At 39.3% G+C, this 27,504-nt stretch overlaps 1 protein-coding gene across 3 annotated transcripts in view; it reads right to left on the bottom strand.

Annotated features, from left to right (window-relative positions):
* Positions 1–26,983, bottom strand: part of SORBS2 (sorbin and SH3 domain containing 2) — a 150,701-nt gene extending 123,718 nt beyond the window's left edge. Inside the window, exons 1-2 of one of the 3 annotated variants that reach the window (XM_061473946.1) lie at positions 26,316–26,983; positions 4,337–4,461 (exon numbers count right to left, since the gene is read on the bottom strand). The gene's annotated coding sequence lies outside the window, so the exon portion shown is untranslated. The remainder of the gene's footprint in view (positions 1–4,336; positions 4,462–26,315) is intronic. The other 2 variants (XM_061473971.1, XM_061473979.1) reach the window with 2 other exon arrangements.
* Positions 26,984–27,504: the final 521 nt, after the last annotated feature.

Below are 27,504 nucleotides of genomic sequence, written 5' to 3'. Positions count from 1 at the left end.
CTTCCCTTTTCAGCACTGGCAAGCTTTGCACAGGACCCAGAGGGGAACTAGAAACAAAATCTTGATTTTACATGATTTGGAGATCCAATGGACCTCTGACAGCAAATTCCAACAGCCTTTTTTTGGCTAACCATCACTGTGGAAAGATCAAGCAGCTAATTCTGTATGTTGAAGACTATGAAAACTATTACAAAATTCCTCCTACTGATAAGAACTTGACTGTACTGAAAGACTAAGTGTTATCAAGACTGAGGAACTGTCTCTCTAAGCCAACTGTCTCTTCACATCAGCAGCATAGTTTATATTCCCATTTTCATCTCCTTTGCTCCCTTCCCTCCCAGGAAGTAAATAAAATAATAGCATCTTATTAGATACATACTATTTATCTCCTGTTCTAATTCTCTGGCTTTGGAGAAGAAATACTCTGTTTTCCTGAAGATCCAGTGACCCGACTGGGATTCAGGCTCACACATACAGTTCTGCTGCATCCAACTGAACCTCACCTCTTACCCACTTACATCTATTGGGATATAACACTCAAGTGAGCGAATCCTATACAGGTGCCTCACAGAGCATGTCTGAAGTTGAGAGGCTTCTTGCACACAGGAATTTGTTGTTCACACTTTTAGTTTTGAAAGGGTGCTACTGCATTTGTCACCTGTTGTTTTGACACAGACTAGGGAACATACGCATGTGAAGAGTCTCCTTTGCACCAGGTTAGTTCCTTGAAAAGATGCATTTATAGTAAATGATTTTGGTGGGGGACAACAAAAAAAACAAACAAACAAAAAAAACAAAACAAAACAAAAAATCAACCCAACCTTTGTGGAATAAGTGATTAGCAGTCTCAAGAATGGAAGCAGCCTAAGTGCCCAAGTTGCCTCTAGCCATATAGATGACACAGCCTTCTAAACAGTGTTAAACATCTAGGGACATAAGGCACTAATGAAACATACAAATTCTTAAGAATCTAATGCACAGATATAAATGCAGCCTTACATACAAACGTAAGCAGTTAATGCCTTATGTGCACCACCTTGAAAACAGACAAAAGCATATTTCTTAGCTGTATGGTTAAGCAGTTACTTAGGAAGAGAGAGTGCATAAGCAAGCTTTTATCTTTGAAGTACAAGAGCACAGGTGAGTAAACAGGAAATTTTTTTTTTACTATGTACCATGCAACTTTATTACCAAATCAGTATTTTTCAAACTCTAACACAACTTAGAGAATCTGGAAATCCTGACAGTCCTTAGCTCATCTGGATCTATCAAAAAGTCAAGCAGAGCCTAAGCCCTGGAACCAATAAAGAGGCATTGCCATCTTTCATTACTGTAGTCTAGGAGGACATAAGCATTGGACTCCTCTAAAGCAGCTAGTTACACACAGAATCATATCACAAACCTTTTCCAGAGCTATCCCCATTTGAGAATAGCACATGGCCAGGTTAAGTCCAGTGTAGATGCAACTCATAGGTCTCACATAAGAATACACATGCTCTCAGACCTATCTGGCATATCCTCAATCATCTGAGTCTAATGCAAGGAAGAGGCAACTGCATGATGGCCTTTCACTCAGCTTGATTTCCTCTATCACCAGGTACTTGCTCTGCAGCTTTCAAAACACTTTTTTTTTTTTTTTTCCCTCCAGCATTTTTGCATATTAAACCCATGCGTTTCAACCTATTGCTATGATCTGTTGGTACAATCCTGACACTTTTGGGATTCTGCTTGTAGATCAGAATACCATTCAGAATCCCATACCATAAAACCCTGTTGCCATCAATAAGTGAATTGAACTTAGACTACACAGTAAAAGCAACATTGACACACTGTGACTACTGCAACTAAATAGTGTATTAATTCAAGACCTTTACCAGCATAAAGCTTTTGACAAGAAATCCAAGCTATCATGATCTACTGTTTCTCAAAGTAACAATGGTATTGACAAGAAGGAAACATTTTCTCAGGCACTCTGATCAAAAAGGCTTACGTATACACTTGCGTCTGACCCCTCTACTTGAGCTTACAAAGACAGTAAGTAAAGCACTTTTTTGTAATCTAAATTGTTCTGAGTGAGCCTTTATTCTTTAGAAAGAATTACAAACAATAGTGCTAGGCCATTACAGACTTGAGTTCCCTGGGACCACATCATGAAGTAAAATGAAAAATCCAAATAAGAAAGTTTATTTTTTTTTCAATGTATTTGACACTACATTTGGGAAGCACACAAAGACACCGTCGAAAGCAGAAACCTGCACAAAATGTTACCATTTGCTCCCCATGAATGCAGAGATATACTTAACTCAATGAAAGAAATCCCACTGTTCTCCTGAGATTTCCTCCCTTTAGCTGAATTCAGCGCCAAGTTCACTCAGCTAAAGGTTGGGTTGTGTTAGCATGCCAGATACAAGTTCCTGTAAGTCAGGTCTGTTAACTCACTGACAAATTAAGTGCCAAGCAAAAACTTGGTCTTATATAGTAACTTCACATGAATAAGAAAATGACCATTCATAGAACATCACTGGCCCCTACTTTACGCTTAATGTATTTTCATACATTAATGTTTCACCTATTATGCAGCCTAATTTTGTGTAATTTTTCTTCTGTCTGCGTCATTTGGACATGTTAAGGGATTACAAATTTCTACGCTGATCCAACAGCATGGCCTTTGAAGCTTCAGCTTCTTCTGAAGTGCATCTCGGGTGACAAGTTCTTTTTATATGAAAACCATCAATGTAAGGTAAGTATTCACTTGAGTGTGGTCAAAAGTACAAGGACAGGGTGAGTGATCTACAAAACAAGGGAAGCAGCTTTATATGTGACAGCAAGGCAGGAACTGGGAAGATCTAAACCCAAGAAGAATATAATTTCATTAGAAGAGAATAAAGAACAGAAACTATGTAAATTTTAAAAAGGAGGCCTGGCACCAAAATTCCCATGGCTTCATATGGATGCCTACATTACACTCTCAGTATCTGCTATTGTAAGGAAGAACAGGCAGAATTAAATCCATGATTCTCAAATATCAGTATAAAACATTACTGCAAACATTGCAACTCAACCATAATTTGGTTTACTTGTTCTGAAAAATGGTTGAAGAAAATTCCAGATTTTTTTTTTATTTTTTTACACAAAGAGATTTTTAAGAAAGATACATTAAATGAAATACACACATGAACTTCAGATTTTCTCTTTTTTCCAAAAATAAACTGGAAAGCCTCTTAATAATACTTAAATGAATTGCAAAGCCCTCACACAGCTTTTTTGTAAAAGCACTGATCTTTTGTTTTTTCCTATGAAAATACAATGCATAACTACTGCTTTACATTAAATATACAACTACTTTTAAATATGCTGTAAGTTTTTAAGAGATTTTTGAAATAAATTAATGTTAGGTCTATAGCAGAGCCTGCAAAATGCACTATGCAGATTCAGGGCATGCAGTACATAAGACACAGCAATTGTGGTAAGCCAAAGTACCACAGCACATCCATGTGATCAGATGGACTAGGTATTATATATAGGCTGCCATTTAATGCCAGCCAACTGCTTAGAAAAGCCACAGCACTGAGCAAAAACTCTTTTGCTCTTCTGAGTTTTTTTCATCTTAATCACAATAAAGAATAAAAATAGAAGGCAGAGGATAAAACTTGGTTTTGTTTAGGTTGTACTCAGTTAACATGTCATAATCAAAGAAAACACGTATTTGCTTCAAAGCAGTACAATCAAAACCTGAAGAAATTTTGTAAGTAGCAGATATTTTAATGGAACTGTTACAGAATTGAATTATCAAAGACTACTGACAAGCATGCTTATTGTCCCATGAAATAGGCACATCACCAGGAAAATGATACCACTGCATCAGTAACATTAACCTATTTCATCTACACAAGATGAAACCAGCAAGCAATAAGACATGAGTGAATTCCCTGGAAAGTTTATTTTTAAACTTTGGATTGACACAAAAGATACTTTGCAATAGAAATTCTGAAGTTAACTCATTAAATTCTGAACATTCAAACAGGTACATTATTTCAAGACAGAACAATTACCAATTCTTCTTTAAAGCATTAAATGATTTTTTCACAGCAAACTGAGAACAAAGTACTACATAAACAGTTAAAACCCCACTTACACTTAAGTACCATACGGTGTCATAGGTACTACTTGAAGTATGTAAATGCAGCACAGTAATGCCTTCAGTACTTCATATGGTGCATGCAGCAAAACTGCCAACAAACAGAAGCTGGTTTTCTCTGAACACTAATTAGAAACTCAAGAATGCAAGCCATAAGGGCAGAAAGAAAGACAAAACCTTAACAAAAATATTTCTTACCAGACAGATGACTTTAGCTGTGTCTCAAATGCAGAGAAAGTAAATTTCTATATATGTAGATCTTGTTTATTTAGCCCTTAATGAAGTTTTTTCTCAAGAAATTAATCGACTTCACATGCAAGAGTCTGCAAAAGAAAGGGAGAAAGAATCTGAGCTGCTGGCTGATGTTTTTTGTCAAAGAACATTTGAGCTATTTTCAGCAGCAATGGGCTTGCCTACAATCACAATGAAAATGCAATACAGAATAACCAGCCTCCCAATCCAAGCTAAAAAAAAAAAAATAGAAAAAAAATAAAAAGAAAAAAATAAATAATGAAATCCACAGCAAAAAACCATTGTTCATTGTCCAAATTTTTATTTAAAGCAACAGAAAGGTCTGAGAATAACCACTGTGGATGATGAATGAAAATACTGTTAAAAGGAAATCTGGGACCCTGAAGACCTGTAGCTCAGCATATGAACCACCAAGACTATTTTCATTTTTTAATAAAAAAAAAAACCTACGTTTTGACTTTGGTTATCTCTGATGATGCTTTACCTTCTTTACACAAGGACTCATCTGGGATGAACGTACTCCTATTTGCATTTAAGTGCATCATATCTGGCTGGTATACACATCCAAGGACAGGAAAAATCAGTTTACCAAGACTAAAGCAGTAATTTTCAGTTTGCATGTTAAGTTTCCAGTTTTGGCACTGGTGTTATTGTGGAAGCTTAATGACCTCAAGCTGCTTTTCTACCAGGGCCATTGAGTGACAAAGGTCTCTCTGCCCTTTCTGCCACATTCCCAAGCAGCCAGCTGACCCTCCCATAACGTAAAAATACCAGGAAATGTAAAGAACCAACAAAAATTAATGGCTGTAAGAAAAGACCAAAAAGCATCTTGAAGGGTACATATAAGCTAATTACTTTGAAGTTTCAGACACCACAGGTAAACTAAGTGGAAAACCACCACTGTTACTTAAGTTTTTGCAGCTTCTGGTACAGGAAAAAGCTTCCAAGATGTCTCTCTATGCATCTTCCCTCCATATAAATCTCAGCAATTCTGACAGATATAACTTTGCTTCACCAGAAAAATTTCTCACACATATCCATACTCTTAGACACTATGACTGAAAAACTTGATGCTTCTGTTCAAGGAAAAGTTATAAGATTTGAAGTTACTCTCAACTCAAAACCTAGATTAGGCTGGTTGGAAAAATTACAAAATTAAATTTCCAATCAAGTCCACCTAAGCCCACTCATTTCAAAATGGTTTAGAATGCCACGGGTCACCTTAATTTCTGATTTATTTCTGAACAATAACTATTTGGAAGTTATACTGACACATGCCAGACACAGAGACTATTTACTAAACAATTAAAACAATCAAGCAATGCTCATTGTTAAAACAAACACAAAAAGCATATCTGTTCCTCAAGACTCATTAAAATCATTAGCTATAATATACTTCTTAGAATGATTGAAAAAGCTGCTGAATGTGAAAACATAGCAAAAATTCTTTCTGGATTAGCTCAAAAGCATCCCTTCCATTTGATCCCATTAGTGTTACTGTCTTTAAAAGCAGCTACAACAAAAAACATTACCCCACAAACTGAATACCAGCTGGTTAAAGTAATCATTATTGCTGCTTCCTTTCCAATAGGTAGTTTAGGACTATTATTTTACCACAGAACCAGTTCCCAGAAGTTAAAAAGTTCAGTTTATATTTAACTTGAGATCCATGAACAAAGAGATTTAAAGACTCAAACAGCTTAAATTTCAGGCAACGTGTGAATTATAGCCAGCTTGAGAGATGTCATGACCAGGTGGAACATGCAGTGGAGTTTGTAAATAAACACAAGACCTATATGTACCAAGATCATTAGCATCAGATGCTACATTACCTTGCTGTCTATAACACTTTCATCTGGTGGTTACAAGCTAAATCAACAAATACCTGTATGCCAAATACTAATACAACACAAATAAAAAAAATAGAAGAATGTGTTAAAATTATTATTAGCAGTATCAGTTTACTACTGAAGCAATATACTACACAACACTTTGCAGCATTTCTTTTCTGAAGCATTTTCTTAGAAGGGAGATTTACCATCAGTGCTTAACTCATTCTGGTACCTTGTTTCCTCATACACTCTCTGCAACTGTTTTCATGCAAATAAAACTTTACCTGTTAGTATTTATATTATTTACTAAACAGGACAGAAGTACTCTGTCAGCATATAATGAGATGTGCTTTAACTACTGAATAAAAATCGGATGATGTTTATCTACAGGAAACATTAGATAACATAAATATATACCATCTAGGTCTCAAAGAGATATATATCTGTATGTTTATTAGTAAACCAGACAAGTATGCCACGACTGCCAAGATTATCACCTTATGCTTTTAAGAGAGTAATGATAATCATATCTCCCATTTTGTGGCCGTCTGCAACACTGAAATCAAGCATATAATTTCTTTAGTGGTAAATGCAATGCAATTCAACCAATGGCTGCTATTAAGCAATTCAAACATGATCAAGAAGTGTACAGATCACACTGCTACTGTAGGTACCTGGTGCGTATCTCAAAGATCTCTGTGACCAGATGCTACAGGACAGAATTCTGACAAACCAGAAGAAAGAATCTTGATAGATGAGAGATACAGAAAGCTGTTCAATGTGTTAACAGACAAAAGAGCTGCATACCTGCTGCACTGCAGATTTAACTACTGTCATTTTAGAATGACAGCACATATAACGATGATTAAAAATAGTTTTCTTGAGTTGGATATGTATAAAAGGTACCTTGGAAATTTTCTAGACCATCATTTGAAAAAGAACTGAAAAACCTTCAACATTAAAAAGCTCACATAAACAAATCTTGAATTGCAGTCTGTACATCTCATTGAAAAAGGTGGATCATCGATTGAAAAAACAAATTGACTCAGCTTTTGAATCCCCAAACTGCAAGAATATGTAGGCAGCCAAGTTACAGTGATAGTTACACCTGACACTTTTTCCTACCTCTGAAGAACACAGCTTACCTGAATGAACTACCCATGGTGATTATGTTGAACTACTTCAAAAATCCTCCCAGAGTGGCTACGAAACAGTCTTGCTCTTACATACAAATCTGTCCCAGCACACATGGCAACAGAATTTTTGGTCAAGTCATTTCAAGAAGTGTGAAATTACCTACATTCCTTTAGATGTTTTGGGGCTTCATAATTCCCATACTGTAGCTCTAGTTAGAGAATTCTCACCTTTTACAAAACTTTCAAAGATGAGTGAAGTTTGCTGACAGACATTTCTTAATTTCTCTGTTAGCACACTGGTTTCCTGCATAAGCAATTCTATTCTCCAGTATCTCAGTATATCCCAACATAGCTCTCCACATTCAAAAACAAGAGTGCTTCACCCTGCCAAATGAGGTTTTTTCCATCATTGCCTTCAAACAATTCATCGAGGATGGCCCACCTCACTAGTATCATTAGGTAATAATGAAGTTATTAAACATTTTTCTCCAGGTTTGGGGTAAGAGCGTTTCACCACTATCTAACTCATTAGAAAAAGACTCGGTAACTGGGAAAGAAAACCGAAAAGAGGCAGCTTAGAATTATGGCTTTTTGGGCTTTAGAGTGCTTTCTGAGGAAAGAACTCAACAGCTGGCCAGGAGTTATAAGGCAATCTCTGATCCAGCAGAGTATCCAAGAAGCCTTCTGAATTTCTTACAGAGTGATAACTCACACATTTGAAAGACACAGATCAAGACATCAAGTATGAGGAATCACGCTCTCTCTTCATTAACATCAGCTGATTGTCCAAAATGGCAGATGTTTGATGAAGAGTTTCCCCTGCTGTTTGCTGTTCTCTAGAACAGTAGATCTGCATTCTCTTTAAAAGGCACCATCTGTCTTTAGCTATATTCAGTTCTCATTTTTTACTTTGTAATGTGTTAGGTCTGCTCACACCCAAGCACAATAATTTTTTGTCTGATGATAGGGGAAAAAAACCCCAAACAAACGAGTAAGTCTGAAATCCCTAGTCAGGTTATTGTGAAAGACGGTAAGCATCACTGACTGTCTTTATGGCTTGATGTTTCTGAAGATGTAAAAGGCTTTCATATAGAGTCAGCATCTGTGAATTTGTGACCTTCTTTATGTTCCTTAGAGATACAATACACTAAACCCTACACAATTTAAGATGCTTATAAAGACAATACATGTCTGGAAAAGTAATCTGTTTTCTAAATGAAAGCTGGAAAGACAGCTAGGACCAGATTTTCTGCCAGTCACCTCTGGCAAAACTTAACTGAATTTATTGCTGCATGTTTAGTTTGATATCTAAGGACTCAAACCCAACAATTTGTCAGTCACTGAAATGGTTATATTTTTTTAATATGTTTAATAACAGCATTATATAATATAGAATGTTTTAAAATTACAATACCTTTAACTGAACACCAAACAAATACATTAAGATATAGGGAGAGTCTCAAGCCTGAAGTGAAATCAGGTGCATTTAAAAACCCCAACTATCAAAAGCATATTACCTAAATATTTAGAGCTGCTTGGTCATCTGTTGTAACCAGATACAACAGTCACACCAATTTCATAGAACTGGCAGCAAACCAGATAAGTGCTCCCCTAATGATGTGAAAAGCAAATACAGTCACTGCAGCTATTACTATGAAACTGGACCAAGAGAATCATACGCCTTCTAAGAGCCCTATTTTGCCAGTAAAACTAACTTCCCCTGTACCAAGAGTAAACAGTTACAAATGTAAGAGGAAATAAATATGAAAAGACCTTTACAGGAAATGGAGAACAGAAGATGATTGTTTTTCTCCCACTTGATACACACCCCTAGTCCATTGTTTCAAGACCTTTGTACAAGGTTATTTGTCTTTCAGACTCATTTTCTGCTAGAATGTGTTGAACTACTGTGTAAGGTTGTGTTTGGGGTCTTTTGTTGGGTGGGAGGAAAGGGTGCTTGGAGGCGTTAGGGAGTAGGGTTTCCCTGAAGGCCTAAACCTCAGACATGTAAACAATCTAGGACTCTAAAACCTGCAATGCCCACTGTAACCTGCAATGCCCATTGTAACCTGCCAACTCAAACAACAGCTTCTGTTGAACAAGTTGCTCAAAAGGATTTCTGACCTCAAATCCAAAGTGAGTACCTTTAAAATACCTATTTTACATATAATCAAATTCCCAAGCATCTATATGTCTTTTAACAGTAAAATTCCCAATTACCTAAAATTCTCTTTCTGGACCAAGCAAGCAGTGTCATACCTTGATGACAGTCTTACCTTTGGTGACAGTTGTCATATACAAACTTGTGTTTTATCAACTTTGTATCTGTGACACAAACATCTGTGAGATGTTCTCAGGTTATTTCCACTCTTCATAAAAACCATGCGCCATGGTTTAAGCCCAGCCAGTAACTCAGAACCACGCAGCCACTTGCTCACTCCCTCCCTTTCCTCCTCCCAACTCCCAGAGGGATGGGGAGGAGAATCAAAAGAATGTAACTCCCACGGGTTGAGATAAGAACAGTCCAGTAACTAAGGTACAACACAAAACCATTACTGCTACCACCAATAATAATGATGAGGGAAATAACAAGGGAAGAGAACACAACCACTCACCACCCGTCGACTGATACCCAGTCTGACCCGAGCAGCGATCTAACCCGTCCGGGTAACTGCCCCCAGTTCTACATCCTAGGCATGATGTGCTGTGGTATGGAATACCTCTTTGGTCAGTTTGGGTCAGGTGTCCTGTCTCTGCTTCCTCCCGGCTTCCCCTCCTCCCTGGCAGAGCATGGGACTCACAAAGTCCTTGGTCAGAGTAAACATTACTGAGCAGCAACTAAAAACATTGGTGTTATCAGCGCTGTTCCCAGGCTGAAAGTCAAAAACACAGCACTGCACCAGCTACTAAGAAGGAGAAAAATTGACTGCTACTGCTGAACCCAGGACACCATGGAAAATGGTGTTAATCCACCACATTTTATTTTTTTAAAAAGCATTGTTCTGATGGTAGTTAGAACATCAGCCATAGACACGGAAAACCTGGATTAAATTTCAAGAAGGATTTACAGCTGCATCTCCCACTTTGCCGGCATGGAATACTAAGCATCAAGCTACTGTCTGGTTTTTTGAGGACAGTGGCCCATCTTTCATAGAGTACTTATACACTTCATGTGGCTCACAGAGCAAAAGCCTGACTCTCTCTAGCTTAATAAAGAGAATTTACCTAGGAGAAAGGAAAATTTTAGTGACTGCCTCTCTTCCTGTTAGTGTGAAATATTAACACCTGAACAATTTACTATGAAATACTAACACCTTCTGACAGTTGGCCATAGACAAGACTGTGCCCCCTTCACAAGTAAGAATTGCCATTACTAGACTCTCATACCATGCATGCTCCTGTGCACAGCTGCTGCTGTCAGTCTCAGTTATCCTGTCTGTGCAAAGCAATAGAAATGCACAGAAGAAACACAAGTTCCAGTTCCTTCCTTTCACTTCACACAGATTTATGTTACAGAGCACACAAGGACTAATGCCATTCTGCTGTTTCTTAAACCACCAGATTATGGCCAGGCCAGCTTTACACCTCCGCATTCTGTATTGAGTTTCTGTTCCAATTACCATGACTAAATCCACAAAAGAATTTAGGCCTCTCAATAATTAACACAATGGTGTTCAGCCAATTTGCTAAGCTGCCAATTTAGTAAAGAAGAAATAAGGGACCAATATGAAAAACAGTCCTTAGCTTTACCAACCAACTAATTTCAACATTTTCTGCTACTTGTAGCATAGATGGTAGGGGACAGTGTAACTACTGCAAGTAAAACTTTCAGGCACTGAACCCCAGGGTAAAGACAATGATAGCTGTCACCTCAACTGAGTACAAAACCTCTTCCTAGAAATTAAACAACAGGTAAAAGTACTGCAGAGAACTATTTTTCCTTAAATGTTCCTTCAGTCAGTTTAGCCATTTTGCTACTATAATCCACTTAACTAAAAACACAAGCTGAAGACATAAAGCAACTGTGCAAAGCTGCGAAGGCTTTCAGCTACAGTTAGGTAACACTTACACGTTTTAGAATACAATCTAATACTGACAGAGTTTGATTTTTTCTGCATTTGGGTTTCCTACCTCTAATAGCAATGCAGCACATTAATATCATAAAAACAGCTGAAGTCAGCCAAAGATCACTGAGATACAATTGCTCCACCAAACTCTCAGTCTGCTACTCACGGTTTTACACAGTCATGACAGTTACCAGTCCTTCAGGCTGCAAAGAAGGGCTACAAACAACACAAGAATAGCAGAAAAGAGAGTTACTGCCTCCATCAGTACAGGGTGCTGAAAGCAGATCCATTGTGGGACCAATATCCTCACTAAGACCATAGGCATCATGAACACCTTTGTCAATGACATTACTGAATATATCCCTGGAAAAGAATGTTATCTAGCACATCACAAGGAAAGCTTGACCATCAGCTCCTGAGGCGTAGACCTGCACACTAGGAGCTGCCTAGAGAGCTGGCTAAGCATGCCAAGGCTGAGGGCACCACGGCAATCAGGCAAATACAGCCGCTCCAAGATCTAAAGTGTAATTTTTCCCAAGGCCTTGGAGGTGGAGTAAAAACTGGATATGAACTGGCAATGTGTGCTCACAGCCCAGAAGGCAAACTGTGTCTTGGGCTGCAACAAAAGAAACATGGCCAACAGGTCAAGGGAGCTAATTCTCCTCTACTCTGGTGAAACATCACCAGGAGTACAATGTCCAGCTCTGGAGTCCTCAGCACAGGAAAGACATGGACCTGTTGGAGTGGGTCCAGAGGAGAGCCACAAAAATGATCAGAGGGATGAAACACCTCTCCTATGAAGACAGCCTGAAAGAAATGAGGTTGTTTAGCCTTTAGAAGAGAAACTTCAAGGGAGACTTGATTGTGGCTTTTCAATACTTACAGGGGCTTAAAAGAAAGATGGGGACAAACCTTTTAGAAGGGTCTGTTGTGACAGGATAAAGGGTTATGGTTTTAAACTGAAAGAGGGTAAATTCAGACTAGATATAAGAATTTTTTTTTTTTTTTCCTTTTTCTTTTTTACAATGAGGGTGGTGAGCCACTGGAATAGGTTGCCCAGAGAGACGGTAGATGCTCCATCCCTGGAAGTGTTCAAGGTCAGGTTGGACAGGGCTTTAAGCAACCTGGTCTAGTTGAAGATGTGCCTGCTCACTGCAGAGGAGCTGGACTAAAGACCTTTTAAGGTGCCTTCCAGCCCAAATCATTCTACGATTCTATCTGCATAACAATCGGGCAGAATCTGAAGTGAACTTGAAGTCTCCTCATGACCACATAACTTTTACCCCAAACCACACATTCCTATGCCTTCACAAAAGCTGTTTCTATAGACTGTTTCTGAAGAGATTTTTGACGGGATAGCAATGACAGGCTAGTTATTCATCAAGGGTGTGAAAAGAGATCTGGCTACAAACCAAGCCAAGTCAACCTGTAGGAAGTCACAGTATCACAGTATCACAGTATCACAGTATGTTAGAGATTGGAAGGGACCTCGAAAGATCATCTAGTCCAATCCCCCTGCCGGAGCAGGAACACCTAGATAATGTTACACAGGAATGCGTCCAGGCGGGTTTTGAATGTCTCCAGGGAAGGAGACTCCACAACCTCCCTGGGCAGCCTGTTCCAGTGTTCCGTCACCCTCACTGAGAAGAAGTTTCTTCTCAAGTTTAAGTGGAACCTCTTGTGTTCCAGTTTGTACCCATTACCCCTTGTCCTATCATTGTTTGCCACTGAGTAGAGCCTGGCTCCGTCCTCGTGACACTCCCCCTTTATATATTTATAGACACTGATAAGGTCACCCCTCAGTCTCCTCTTCTCCAAACTATAGAGACCCAGCTCCCTCAGTCTTTCCTCATAAGGGAGATGCTCCACTCCCTTAATCATCTTAGTTGCCCTGCGCTGGACTCTCTCCAGCAGCTCCCTGTCCTTCTTGAACTGAGGGGCCCAGAACTGGACACAATACTCCAGATGCGGTCTCACCAGGGCAGAGTAGAGGGGAAGGAGGACCTCTCTCGACCTACTAACCACCCCCCTTCTAATACACCCCAGGATGCCATTGGCCTTCTTAGCCACAAGGGCACAGTGTTGGCTCATGGTCATCCTGTCGTCCACTAGGACCCCCAGGTCCCTCTCCCCTACACTGCTCTCTAACAGGTCATTCCCCAACCTATACTGGAACCTGGGGTTGTTCCTGCCCAGATGCAGGACTCTACACTTTCCCTTGTTATATTTCATCAAGTTACTCCCTGCCCAACTCTCCAGCCTATCCAGGTCTCGCTGGATGGCAGCACAGCCTTCTGGCGTGTCAGCCACTCCTCCCAGCTTAGTGTCATCAGCAAACTTGCTGATAGTACACTCAATTCCCTCATCTAAATCATTGATGAATATATTAAATAATACCGGTCCCAGTACTGACCCTTGAGGCACTCCACTAGTTACAGGCCTCCAACTAGACTCAGCCCCATAGACTACAACTCTCTGGCTTCTCTCCTTCAGCCAGTTCGCAGTCCACCTCACTACCTGATCATCCAGTCCACACTTCCTCATTTTAGCCGTGAGGATGCTGTGGGAGACTGTGTCAAATGCTTTGCTGAAGTCAAGGTAGACCACATCCACCGCTCTGCCATCATCCATCCACCGTGTTATTTCCTCATAAAAGGCTAAGAGATTGGTCAAACATGATTTCCCCCTGGTGAAGCCATGTTGACTGCCCCTCATAACCTTCTTATCCTTGATATGCCTTAAGATGGTACCAAGGATAAGGTGTTCCATCACTTTCCCAGGGATGGAGGTGAGGCTGACCGGCCTATAGTTACCCGGGTCCTCCTTCTTGCCCTTTTTGAAGACTGGAGTGACATTTGCTTTCCTCCAGTCCTCAGGCACCTCTCCCGTTTCCCAAGACTTGGTAAAGATGATGGAGAGTGGTCCAGCAATGACTTCCGCCAGTTCCCTCAGCACCCGCGGGTGCATCCCATCTGGACCCATGGATTTATGGATGTCCAGATTGCTCAACTGGTCTCTAACCCATTCCTCATCGACTAAGGCAAACCGCTCCGTCGACCTGACTTCATCTAAGGTCTCAGGGGTACAGGGCTCTTCAGGACTGCCCACAGCAGAGTAGACAGAGACAAAGAAGGCATTCAGTAACTCTGCCATCTCTTTATCTTCTGTCACCAGGGCACCCATCCCGTTCATCAGTGGGCCTACATTGCCTCTGGTGTTAGTTTTGTCTGCCATGTATTTAAAAAAGCTCTTTTTGCTGTCCTTGACCCTTCTTGCCAGGTTTAATTCTAAGGATGCCTTAGTCCTCCTAGCTGCCTTCCTACATCCTCTAGCAGCAGCCTTATATTCCTCCCAAGTGGCCAGCCCCTCCTTCCATGACCTGTAAACTCTCCTCTTCCACTTGAGCATACCCAGCAATTCCCTATTTAGCCACGCAGGTCTCTTGGCCCTCTTCCTTGACTTCCTACGTGTCGGGATGCTCCGATCTTGAGCACGGAAAAAGTAGTCCTTGAATGTCAACCAACTATCTTGGGCCCCTTTACCCCTTGGTCACTAACCATTCTGGCTTTGGGCAGTATCAGAGTCAGTTCTCCTATGATCCTTCATATCATAAAAGAGAAGGGATCTCCAGGTCATTTTGTTTATCTGCTTCTTAACAGCAAAATAAACAGTAAGCGTATCATTCGTGACAGACATTTCACAAGCCTGTTTCAGAAGGCATCCAGCAAAGAAGATATCCCACCTTCTTTAGACAGTACAGTACATTATTCTTTGTGCTAGTATTTTTTTCCTAGCTCTAACCAAAGTGTCCTTTCCTGTAATTTAAGCTTGAAATTTAACAGTTCAGATGATACAGATATACAGAATCAAGCTCAAATTCCAAACATACTCAAAAAGTCAAAGTAGGACCACAGCTGCCCAACTGCCAGCCTACACCTTTTTTACATTGCATTGCACTGCACACAGACAGCACAACTGTAAGGACTCAGCATAGAAGTTCACCTGAAACTGGTCAGAGCAATATCATCATTGGATGTATACAGATGGATGTCATTATATAGCAGCATGCTCATACTGTCCTGAAAGCCTAAAGCCACAGTATCTTGTTAACTGCATACACTTGATTCAGAATTATTCAAGAAAGTTTCATTCCCTGGAGAACCTGTAACTGTATTTTTGAATTTGAAAATCTTGACATTCCAATTGCAGTATTGTTGAAACTTGTGCTTTCCAAATAAACCAAGCTGTTGTAACTTTAAGGAAGATAAGTTAAATGCCGAAGAAAGGGAATGATACAGCAGCAGAAAGCTGCTAAAAAATGTTTCCTTTTTTGGTAGCAGCAAATCATCTGGGCAATCCCCCTTCTGCAGTATGATGCATCATGATTTACATCATTATTTACAGTATGATGCATCACGATGATCATTCATAAGGGTGATTGGGGGGCTGGAGCACCTCCTGTATGAAGACAGGCTGAGAAAGTTGGGGCTGTTCAGCCTGGAGAAGAGAAGGCTGCATGGTGACCTTATAGCAGCCTTCCAGTATCTGAAGGGGGACTATAAGGATGCTGGGAAGGGACTCTTCATTAGGGACTGTAGTGACAGGACAAGGGGTAACAGGTTAAAACTTTAACAGGGTAAGTTGAAGTTAGATATAAGGAAGAAGTTCTTTACTGTAAGGGTGGTGAGGCACTGGAATGGGTCGCCCAAGGAGGCTGTGAATGCTCCAGCCCTGGAAGTGTTCAAGGCTGGGTTGGATGGAGTCTTGGGTGACATGGTTTAGTGGGAGGTGTCCCTGCCCATGGCACTGGGGTTGGAACTAGATGATTTAAGGTCCTTTCCAACCCTAACCATTCTATGATTCACAGGAAGTCCCTGAAGCAGAAAACTGGTACCTTCCTGTTCAAATCTCTTTATTCCTGAAGATCGTAATCTCCCCAGGTCCTCACATTGGTAGGTTGGAAGGAAAGGAAGACTTGGCTTCTAGGAATTTCATCAGCTTCCAGAGGTGAAGTTACAGCACAAGGCCAACATACCCTAGAGAATACTTTGCACCCAAATTAGCCCTATGCCACTTGGAGAACAGCTCAGGAAATCAGTGCTGTGCTTTCATTTGTTTTGCCTTCTTGTTAACAGAAGCACTCTAGTATGTAGTCATTTATCATGAACTACTTCAGCTAAGTGAAAACAAGAGCTCTGTACAGTTTTTGCTATTCATGTTCTCTATAGTACCACTAATTGCAGAACAGGCTATTAGTATGAAACACTTGTCCGAGTTATATTCATGCTTTTCCTAGACAGGGAAAGACAAGTTGATATTTGCTGTGTTTAAGGCAACAGAGGATGTTACAGTTGTATTGCCAGGTAATTGCTCTATGTTGACTTATCTGCAGGCCAGAACTACTTTTTTCAGCTAACAGGACTAGACCCTCCTTTAAGTGGCAAGTACAGCAATGGCAAGACAGAAGTCACTGTGGATGACATTACTGAAAGGATTTTTAGCGATTTCCTATTTCTCCTCACTAGTACACTTTCATTACTGCTCAGAGAACATCATTAATTAATAAAGAATCCATAACTGTAAGCGTGTTTTCCACCAAAGGTTTTCTCCCTGCATAGAAAAACTGTTCCACAAGTAAGATGGTCTGCAGATGCAATTCTAAAATAACACTTCCTGGCTATCTTCATTTTTGGTAGCCAGTATGACACATGATGAAGGGCTACCCACACTTTTCAAGAGATCCAGATTAGACTTACAAAAATCAGGCCTTCTAAGATATCCCAATTCATATAACAGAGGTCAGTGCCAATGAGGCAGGTGGAGAGAAAAATATTCTCAAACAGCAACAAAAGTGATAGTTGGAACAATACAACTCTATGTACTTTGTACACTGGCTAAAGGAAGCAGCACCTGTATCTATACCATAAACCTAAACCTATGGCAGTTGAAATTACACAGAAGGCAGCTTGAAAGGCAGAAATAAAACCATCACAATTACATTCAGGAAGATCTTAAGATATGCAAGAACTGGAAGTCAAAGGTAATCCAATTTGGAGTAGTTATGTCATTTTATATCCCTGAAGTTTTACACTTATTAGGTAATTTCCTCTCTGAAAAATAAACATATGGAAAGGCGGATTTCCCTTCCTAGAAATTGTTTATTTCCTCAGAATATTAACATCTTCTGTTTGTCAAAGTCATCCACCTATTAAAAACTAAAAAACCCTTTTTGGCCTCAAGGCTTTTCAATTTTTCAGCAGCTTAGTCTTGTTCAAAACAGAAATTCTCACCCTTAGACAAAGATCACTACAAGTAACAATGGACTACTGAATGCACTTAAAAAACCTAAAGGATGAAGTCAGGGACTTCTGTTATGTTCTGCTTCTAAAATGGCTTGAAAGCTTTACATACATGGAAAAAGAAAATTGAGAAGTTGAAAGGTAAATTTTCTCTATTAAATTTATACATAACAATTAAGCATCCCAGCATAGAGAAAAAAGTTATCAAATTACAGTGTTGTGCTTAAACCCACAAAAAGTAGACACACACAAATTTAGCATCCAAAAGACATTAAGCTCCCTGCTTGGCCTTGTCTTCTGCTACGAACCCACTGACTTGCAATATAAGCTCATGCACATTTGATTCCTACAATTAAACAAATTGCTCATATAGAAAACATTACAAACATTTAATGTTAATATTTTAGCCTTTGCATTCTGATCAGCAGAGTGAAAAGAAATGGCATATGATAGATACTTCTCTGAAGACTAGAGATTGGAACCAGACTACAACAGTTGTGGGGAATCACTAAAATCACTAACAGTTTTTTGTAGCATCTGTACAGCTTCTGGTTATTTCTAACAATATCAGCTCACAATAGCCTCCTGACATGAACTAGAAGCACCTGAGCCAAGGTCAAAGTCTAAACTGTCCCTAAATTGAGTACTTCAAACCGTTTTTAATAGTACTTTAAAAAACAGAAATAGCATTGAAATATGAACAATGTAGCTTAAAACTGCTACATGATCCATACCTAAAGAAGCCAAGATATATCTTTTTATGATACAATATTGAAACATTGCTGCCTTTGTAATGATATCAAGATACCTTTATTTCCTGATTCTTTCTCTTCATGAAACTAAAAAACAAACCACAAAACAAAAAACCCCACAAAATACCTTGGATATTCAAGCATGTGAGTTCCTCAAGGACCTGGCTCATTCTTCCTCACTTCTGCCCTCTTAAAGCAGTATGTTGTATCTTTTCCTGAGACGACTGATTTCTCAACCGCATTTTTTAAGCCTGTTTTTATTTTTGGTTTTTTGGTCCCCCATCAGCAATGCTAATGTTTCAGGCCTCTGTCATTACGCAATTTAACTATAGGATCTGGGCCCACAGTTTTAGGTAACACTTTCTGAGCTATACAAAACGTTCCCCATGAGACTAGTCTAGTTTTTTTGCTCTGAAGCCATCCTACCGGCCCCTGCTGCAGAACAAATGGCTCCTTGTCTTCTCTCTGCAACAAGTGTATCTTTCTTCTTTTTCTTTCCAAACACTTCCATAAATGTCTTCCCATCTCTTGTAGTTCTCAAAACTCATCACAACTTTGGACAGTATCCGTTCAGGTTTTCCCATATACATGTCATCCATTCATAAGAAGCAGCAGCCTTTTATCATGAGAATACTTCCCAAGTTTATTGGGAAGTATCTACAAAGCTACTATCCACATGTTCCTTAAACTCCTTTTAATTTCTGTTATATCAAGAAACCACTGGTATCATGGTCAAGTAGTGGTCAAAGCCACCTGCTAAGAAAACTGATCTTCATTTTACCTTTGCAGTCATGTGTGTTCCACATTTTATGCTTGGCACTTCTGCAAAGAGAACCTGACCCCAAACCTTTCTTTACATAGTGATGATCTAATATGTATACAAACAAACACGAGTTTCCTTTCAACTAGCAACTCTGATGATGGCCTTTTTACCTCTTCATTAGGAAATAATTCATCTGCCCTTTCTCTTCTGATGGCAAATAATACAGAAAGTGAATACGAGAAAAAGTGGAATGCATCTACACAGAAATAGCACAAAACCTATTTACTGCTGTACTTTTTGTAACTCTTAGTCATACTGACATGTTTATTTTCATTTGTGGTTTTTAGCTAAGCAGTGACTGATTTTAGAGAAATATGTTTAAGATAATTACATCATTAAATATTACAAAAGTAAACAAATTCACACCTGGATTAGCATCTCCAATTATTTTTGCCTTGCTCATAAGAAAGTGATTTCCTCAAGCTGGAAGTCATCCTCTTAATGTTTCGCTATAGTATGTGTTAGCTAGAACAGGTGCAGACTTCCAAACAAATCTTGTAGAGTCTGCGTCCTGGTGATAAAGCATGTCCTGAATTCGGCCTTTGCTCAAGACCACCAATCGGTCATCTGTGAATCCAATGTCACTTGCAAAAGCATGTGGACATTTAAAGCTACAGCTATGCAAATAAGGAATTAAAAACCTCTCTCTTTTCACTTGTTTAAAAGTAGAATGATAATCTGCAAGGCTCAGATTACAAGATCTGTGTCTGTAAAGTCACCCTTATAGAAGAGGTCTCGTAAGACTTGAATTTTCCTGATTATCTGCATGTATGCCAAAACAAAGTCTTTGGTTTGGTCTTTATTCTACTGTCAAACTGTCAGCTTCTCAGCTCTTATACAGTTGCACTTCATTGATTAGCCTCTTTTATATTTTACGTATTCAAATAAACCATTTGATTGCAGCAATCACACTGAAATTATTATTTCCTCAAGATTCCTAACAAATACAGATTTCTTCAAGAGAAAAACAGTGCAATTACCATGAATTTGATTATCTGGGAGAATGTCACTGCTTAGAGTTCCTTGTTCATTAGAAAGCCACTAGAAATTAGATAAAAATCGTGCTGGCAACTACTGGCTTCTGTCAGAATTTCCTCACTAGAATGTGTAAAATGAATAACTGGCTAGGAGGAGCAGTGTGAAATACATGATCAATATATTACTTAAATGACACATATTGAATGTCGTACACCAGCATCCCTCTGGGTTGCTACTGCTTGCTTGTCTCTAAAATCCATAGTATTAGTAGAAAAAAAAATACAGGGGTGTAACAGAGAGAACAGTGAATCTGAGGTTCTCAAACAAACATGAAATTCTCTGAGGAACAGGCATTAGTACAAATGTCATTCTACACCTGCTTGAGAATTTGGTGCTAACAATAATATTGATTTCTGATTATGTGTACAAAAAAGGAAATATTTGGGGGTTAATAATCATGTCTATTTTGTTTGTTTTTTGTTTTTTTGTTGTTTGTTTTTTGTTTAAGATTAAGAGAAAATGAACATTCAGAGACAGACAACATTTAAGCATCCAACTGAAATGTCTATGCCACTGTCCTATTGCCCTGAATCACTACTTTTCCCATTTGGTCATTTCAAATGGTGAAAATACTGTTCATATGCTCAGAGACCTCTGTAATAACATGTAATTTCTAGTTCATGCATTTTTCAGACATCAGAATTGATCCAGATAACTGAATCATGGACAGCCTCTCCCCTTCTCATTTGCTAAAACTAAATTTTGGTGAAGTATTAGCTTTTAGTTTATGAGATTAGCTGCAAACAGCCATGAAACGTTTTATTTATGTTTGCAGTTTATGCCAATCAAAAGACAAAAAAAGCAATTTTAATCCTGTTACAAATTGACATTTGTACTTTTACAGGTTTTTTGGCAGTCTTCTCTGCTTTTACACTTAATCTCATTAATTATAGTAAAAATACAAATCTGACCACTCTGCTTTTAGAACTTACTCTGTCCTTTGTATATATGATAAACTCAAGCACTAATATCTCTTCTGCAACTTACATTTCAGAAATCCTTTTTTCTTTTACTAAATCTAGAGACAGATCACTATATTTCAGCAAGAGTACCCATCAGATCTCTATAGTTAGCTAATTTGTCTTTCAAATTCTTACCTCAGATACAAGCACTTTTAACTTGTTGACATAGGAAAACTTGTATTTTCTGCACCTTCATCATTTACTACTGACATGATGCCTAAATAATATCTATGCCTTTTTGCAAGGTGCACGCTGTACTTTCTGTGGCTTCATACACTTATACCTATCCCACTGAGAGGTATGTGGCTTTTTTAAACATAATAACACTCAAAGTGCACTATGGTGATGAAGTTTTACATTCAGGCATACAGTTAATGAGTCCCTAGACAACATGGCAATGTGCTGAAAAGAACACTCAATGGCTGCCCTGCTCTTGAAACAATTCCCTACCCCTTCTCATCCTCTGACCTACACCATTCAACCCTAAGCCCCTTCGGCAGCACGGCTACTACCTTTTGATCTTGCTATAGTTGAACTGGGACCTCGCCTACTGATGCTGCTCAAATAAATAAATAAAATCCTAAGGAACCAGACTCATTGTTTCTAAACTGTTGGAAAAACCTCAAAGACCCTTCTACATATTTTGACCTTCAGTCCCAAATAATAATTTCTTATTAGCATAACTGTTGATCCTTTAAACAAATGCAAGCTCTACAAATCAATGCATTTTACTGTTTTTATAAACCTCAACAAATTTGATTTTTGGCTATAAGAATTGCAGTTGCTGGTTCCATTTCTCTTGGATTTCCTCATGCATCCCTGCCTTTCTTCTTGGGTCCTGAAGAAACAAGAATAGACCCACTATGCTTGTGGTGGACAAATTTAGCTAATCAGCAACTGTTGCTAAACTAGAGACAGCTTAAGTTACCCATCAAATAGTTCAGTTATACAGTGCTTTAGTATTTGCACATAAAATGCAAGACTAAAAAAAAAATAAAGCTTCCATTATTCTATCTCATCATTATTTAGCAGCTATTTTCTGAAAAGGTTGAAAAAAAAAAAATAGTTTGTTGTACAGTTTGATCATAGAAAAGACTGAGGAGAAAGGTTGGTTTTCCTGCCATTATAGTTCTTTCCACCATCCTTTGAGGTTTGGTATCTCCAGCATCAACTCTAAAAATCATACTATGTTACCCAGGTTACTCAAGAACACAGAACCACATCTGTGCTACTCAAACCCATGATAGTGGTTGGTGAGGTTTTTAAGGGTGGATGAATCAGAACACTATCTTTATTCAGTACAGAAAGAAGGAAATAAAAAAAAATAAAAATCAATCTATTTAGGGAAAGAAGTTAGAACAGCAGAAGAAAAGGCTCTGGCTTTGGAATTTCCTGCTTTACAGCAGATTTAGCTATGATGTACCACTCTTATGGAACAATGCTTCTGAACAGAAAAATACATTTAATGCTTCAAAAAAACTGAAAGCAGGAGTAGGTCTAGAATGTTGTCATCCAGCATGCCTTTACTGAAAGATACATGCTGCCCTTTTAAGTATTTACTTCTCTCCCTTCTTCTTCCCTACATGAAGTTTTCCATTACATCAGTGCCTTTGAAAGTCATTTTAGCTTTTGGTTTAGCCCTAGAATGTTACGAAGCTTTACGATTTCAGAAAGATCAACTTTGTTAAAATGTTTTCATGAAAAAATCATGCTATTTGAAGAAAAATGAACACAGACAGAATACCTATGGTACATTCATCTCTCAACTAGGAAGCTACACACTACACCCAACAGTAAAGAAAGAAAATACAAACTGGCATCAAATTAAAATTACATGCTTAACACAGTACTGAAATAATGACATAGGAAAGGATTAATACCACAGTAATAGGACACAATACCTAAGTATACATTTATAAAATGCTGGTTTACAAACAAGCAGGAACTGTCAACTTATTTCTACACTTGCGCAGACAGTTTCATTGGAGCAGAAATATTGTTCCAGCGTCACATCTGATGCAATCTGCCTGCTCCCCATGCAACCTCATAATTAGTGTATTATATTCAATACCTGATCCATCTGATACAGAAGTGACACTCAGCAGTTCCACAGTGTAACATTATACAATGTATCCGAATTTGATATCTGAGCATGTTCCTTGGGCACATACCATCTATGTTGTTACTCACACGTTGGTCATATACGTACGTATACAGAGAATAGACTCACACTAGTTCTCTCATAAGGTTATTGTGCTCCACAGACTGCAAGGTTGTTTGATGCTTATCACTGTTTGCTCAAAGCTGATTATTTTAAACAAAGAACATACCAAAAACTGTTACATGACTTGATTCTATCCTCTTTGGTCATCCTGATCTCCTATTTCTATTAATATTTGTACCTACTACAATGATACTGCCTTTTATGATTCATCTGCCTGCTTTTGCTTTGTTGGTACCCTGTTTATGAGCACAACACGTTGGCCCAGAGTCACCTTCAGAGGTCATCTGCCTAAAAAAAAAATACGTGAAATGACTGTAATGTTAAAGCCTGACAGCTGATGTTTTTTACATCACTGCTCACCAAGAGAGAGCCTGACTTTGCATAACATATAGACTTTCAAATTATGTGCAATCATCTCTTGGATAGAAACTGTGATTCCACTGAAACCTGAAAAACTTCTAGACTCCCAATTGGAATTTGATGTCACTCTTTCCAACACACACACAAAAAACCCCACAATTTGTCTTGTGTCATAAAACTGTCAAGGTCTTCTTCTAAACTTTCTGTTTACAAGTACTTTCAGTTCATGATGAGCTGAAAAACGTCCCTCCTCCTTCATGCCCCATTTGATTTCTACATCAGTAACCCAATTCTATGCCTTTATACCTCACATCATGTGGCATTAGTTCATACTGGATATGCTCTTACTTGCTCTTTCTTACCTCTGCCTCATTTTTTCTCCACACCAGATTCTATTGCAGCACTTCCATGGCCATTACTGACAGACACCGATTTGATTTACAAATAGCTCTGAGGGGATCAGATGTTGCCAAAGAGACACTAACGAAACAGAGGGAAGCTGGGAATTGATATGAGAAAATAAGACAAAGGGAAAAAGCAGAGTGGAAGGGGTACAGAATATTGCTTTAAATAACAGAGACTAGTAAGATGCAACTATCAGCACCTAATGGGTGCACACTGTTTGGTGATTAGTCATAGCTAGTCTCCACTTGTTTTCTTACACATAATTCTTCAAAGTGAGATTGTGTCCACCTTGAGCTGCAAGATCATTCACTGTCTGTATACTCCATATATATCCATATTTCTTATTGTTATAACAAAAGCTCTCTCTTTGTTAAAAGCATACAAACACCTTAGACAAAATACCCACTCTACTTGTTTGTAATTTTGCTCAGGATTACAGACTCAATCATAAATATTCATGTAGCACCACACTGTAAACGTGCATTCCACTTTACAGAACACAGATGAAAGCAATTCTCTAAACAACTTACTGTGTAACCCCTATACATAAGTATAGCAAAAGAAGTTGGGGTGTGCATTCACTGAATAACAAAATCCTGGAATGATTCAAGTAAGATGGAGCTTTCCTAATGGAGAAAATGCATTGGAGTAATCCATTTATATACTGCTGTTTTCAAATGCAGTGTCTCATTTGGGGCATAGCTGCTGAACATGCTTGTCCAAATAGCTTTGCAGGATATATATACACAAACAACACATTGGAATTTGGGTACTAATTACAGAACACTGGTTAGTAATTTAACTATAAAGATACCAGACCTCAGATTCTTGATTTCATGCCCGCTCAATTGCCCAAACAAATGGCTTGTCTCAGTGTGATTTAAATCCACATAACTGTCAAATAAGAGTCCAAAATATAATTTCATTTTCTACAGATGCAAGGTGAATCTGAACATTTGGTGCAGTTGTCACAATAATTTAATGCATTTCAGTAGTAGCTAATTCAGAAATTGTAATCAGTAATATTAGAGTTGGGAGTTAATAAATGCTACTTTTAATACAGACATTATTTATACCAAGGGACTACAGTTTTATTGACCCAGGCCTAACGACAGTTTTAATCTCTGAAACACATGTACTGCAATTAATAACTATTCAGAAGAATTCATTTTGCAATGAACATCTACAGCATTAACATGCAGTCCCAACTGGAAGACCTCTCCCATTTCAATTATTCCTTTGCATTTGTCTTCGCATTTTTATTTGCTCTACCTTCTCTAGCCTACCTCAGAATCACTAGGATTGTTTAATAAAAGTTTAACAGTTTTGTGCTATTAATGTGCTTGCGTTCCATGTGGAGTGCTCGTTTCCTTCCTTTTATTGAACGCCAAACTGAGGGACACAATGGGCGTGTTGTGCTCTGTCTAGCACGGTATGTGCGATATCTTTAAAAAGGAGGTGTGAGCTGGCTGTAATACCACTACTCTTAACAGCAGAAGTACCACAAGCTAACCAAACACAGCACTGGGGCATGCTGCCCATTGAAAGCTGGTGAAAAAGCTGCATTTTATTATGACCTACATACGGCGCAGCAGCAGTTGGACAGTTTAAATCTAGTTACATTGAGGCTGAACACAATGCATGAATTCCACTAATGATGAACTCAATGATGTAAGGCTTTTCAAATACACCTGCATGTTCTCCAATATTTTATTTCACTTATGCTATTCTGACAGTAAGAAGCACAATAAAAAATAAACAAAAATCCTTTCTTTTTAGTAGAAAATGCAAGCAGAAAATTTTATCGACTATTGGAAACATCCTTTTGAACCAGCAACCATATGGAACATCACACTGAAATATAATGGAAAAGGCAATCAGATCAATAAATTACAGCAACCACCCTAAACGAGCTCCTGGCCAAAGTCAACCTTTAAATGCAAAGTTACCTTCAGCAGCTTATTTCCTGCATGAAGCTTTGCTTAGTTTTATTTTACCAAATCAAAATAGTCCATGCAAAGGCATACCTCTCTCACACAAGCCGAGATGCACAGCAGCTTTCTTTTGCGGAGGAGTCTAGAGGTGAAATCTCCGAAGCAAACCTGCTAATAGCAGGACGTAAGCCTGAGAAGGGGCTTTAGCCCAGCCTGCAGCACCGAGCCCAGCTGAAGCGCACACCTGCGTCTTAGTAGTGCCTGTTTCCCAGGGTCAGCGGCACACCAGAGCAGCAGAAGGAAGGACAACACCCTTCTGGATCACAGGCTTTCACTCGGAGTAGCTAGCGAGCTGCTAAGATAACACTGCAGAGAAACCTTGCCTTTACAAGACAAAACCCCTCTCCGCTGCCTGACAGCAGATATGCAGCATTATCACCCTGCATTCCACCTCCTCCGACCAGCTAGCAGGAACGGCAGCCACCACCTTGTCAAAATGGCAGCTTGCAAGCACGCTAAGCCACCGCAATTACTCACTAACGTGCCCGTTTCTTCTGCTTCCTCCGAAGAGATTTTTGTTTATTCCCCGGTACAGGACAGCATAACATGTCACATTGTTTCCCATAAGCAAAATGGCTGGTCCTTTCAGCACTGCCGCAGACACCTCATTGGGCTCCCCCGGCTTGCCGGAGCCATGGCAACAGCCAACAGCCGCGCCGGGCCGCCGCCGCGGCGGCAGGGGCGGCTCCAGCCCCGTACCGCGCCTCGCTGGCTGCTCCCGCGTCTGCCTTCACCAGTGGCAGCGGTGCGGGCGCTGCGGGAGGGCTGCAGCGGTGAGCAGGTCTCGCTACGAGCAACACAAGGCGATGAGCTGCGAGTCACAGTATGAACGCGTACGGCACAACACGCTTTGGATGCGCTACGTTTAGGCGCGTGAATTATTCGACGGGGCACAGTGGTAGCGCTCAGGGTAAATAGCCTTCTTTATTTAGGAAACAGATAACCATCGCACCATAGTCAGCTAGTTTTACAATAAAGCCCAATTCCCACCACACCACAACCCCCCCCCCCCCCCCCCCCCCCCGGTTTGCGAAAAGCCAACCCTTATCACAGTTTCGCCCAGTGTTTATAAACACATTTTATTGATCTTAATGGGTTAAAGGTTGTTTATTAGACGAGTTTCAAAGATTGCACATTGTAGTCACCATGCAAACCAATTTTATCCTACCTAGAGTAACACGACTTTTCATTTCAGTTAGGAGTAGAAAAAAAAAAACGAGAT

The sequence above is a fragment of the Pezoporus flaviventris genome, unplaced genomic scaffold (genome assembly GCF_033815535.1).
Source record: "Pezoporus flaviventris isolate CSIRO_AGI_PZ_B2104156 unplaced genomic scaffold, CSIRO_AGI_Pfla_v1 ptg000002l, whole genome shotgun sequence".
In the NCBI taxonomy this organism is placed as follows: Eukaryota; Metazoa; Chordata; class Aves; order Psittaciformes; family Psittacidae; genus Pezoporus; species Pezoporus flaviventris.
This window is presented reverse-complemented; position numbering and strand designations above follow the sequence as displayed.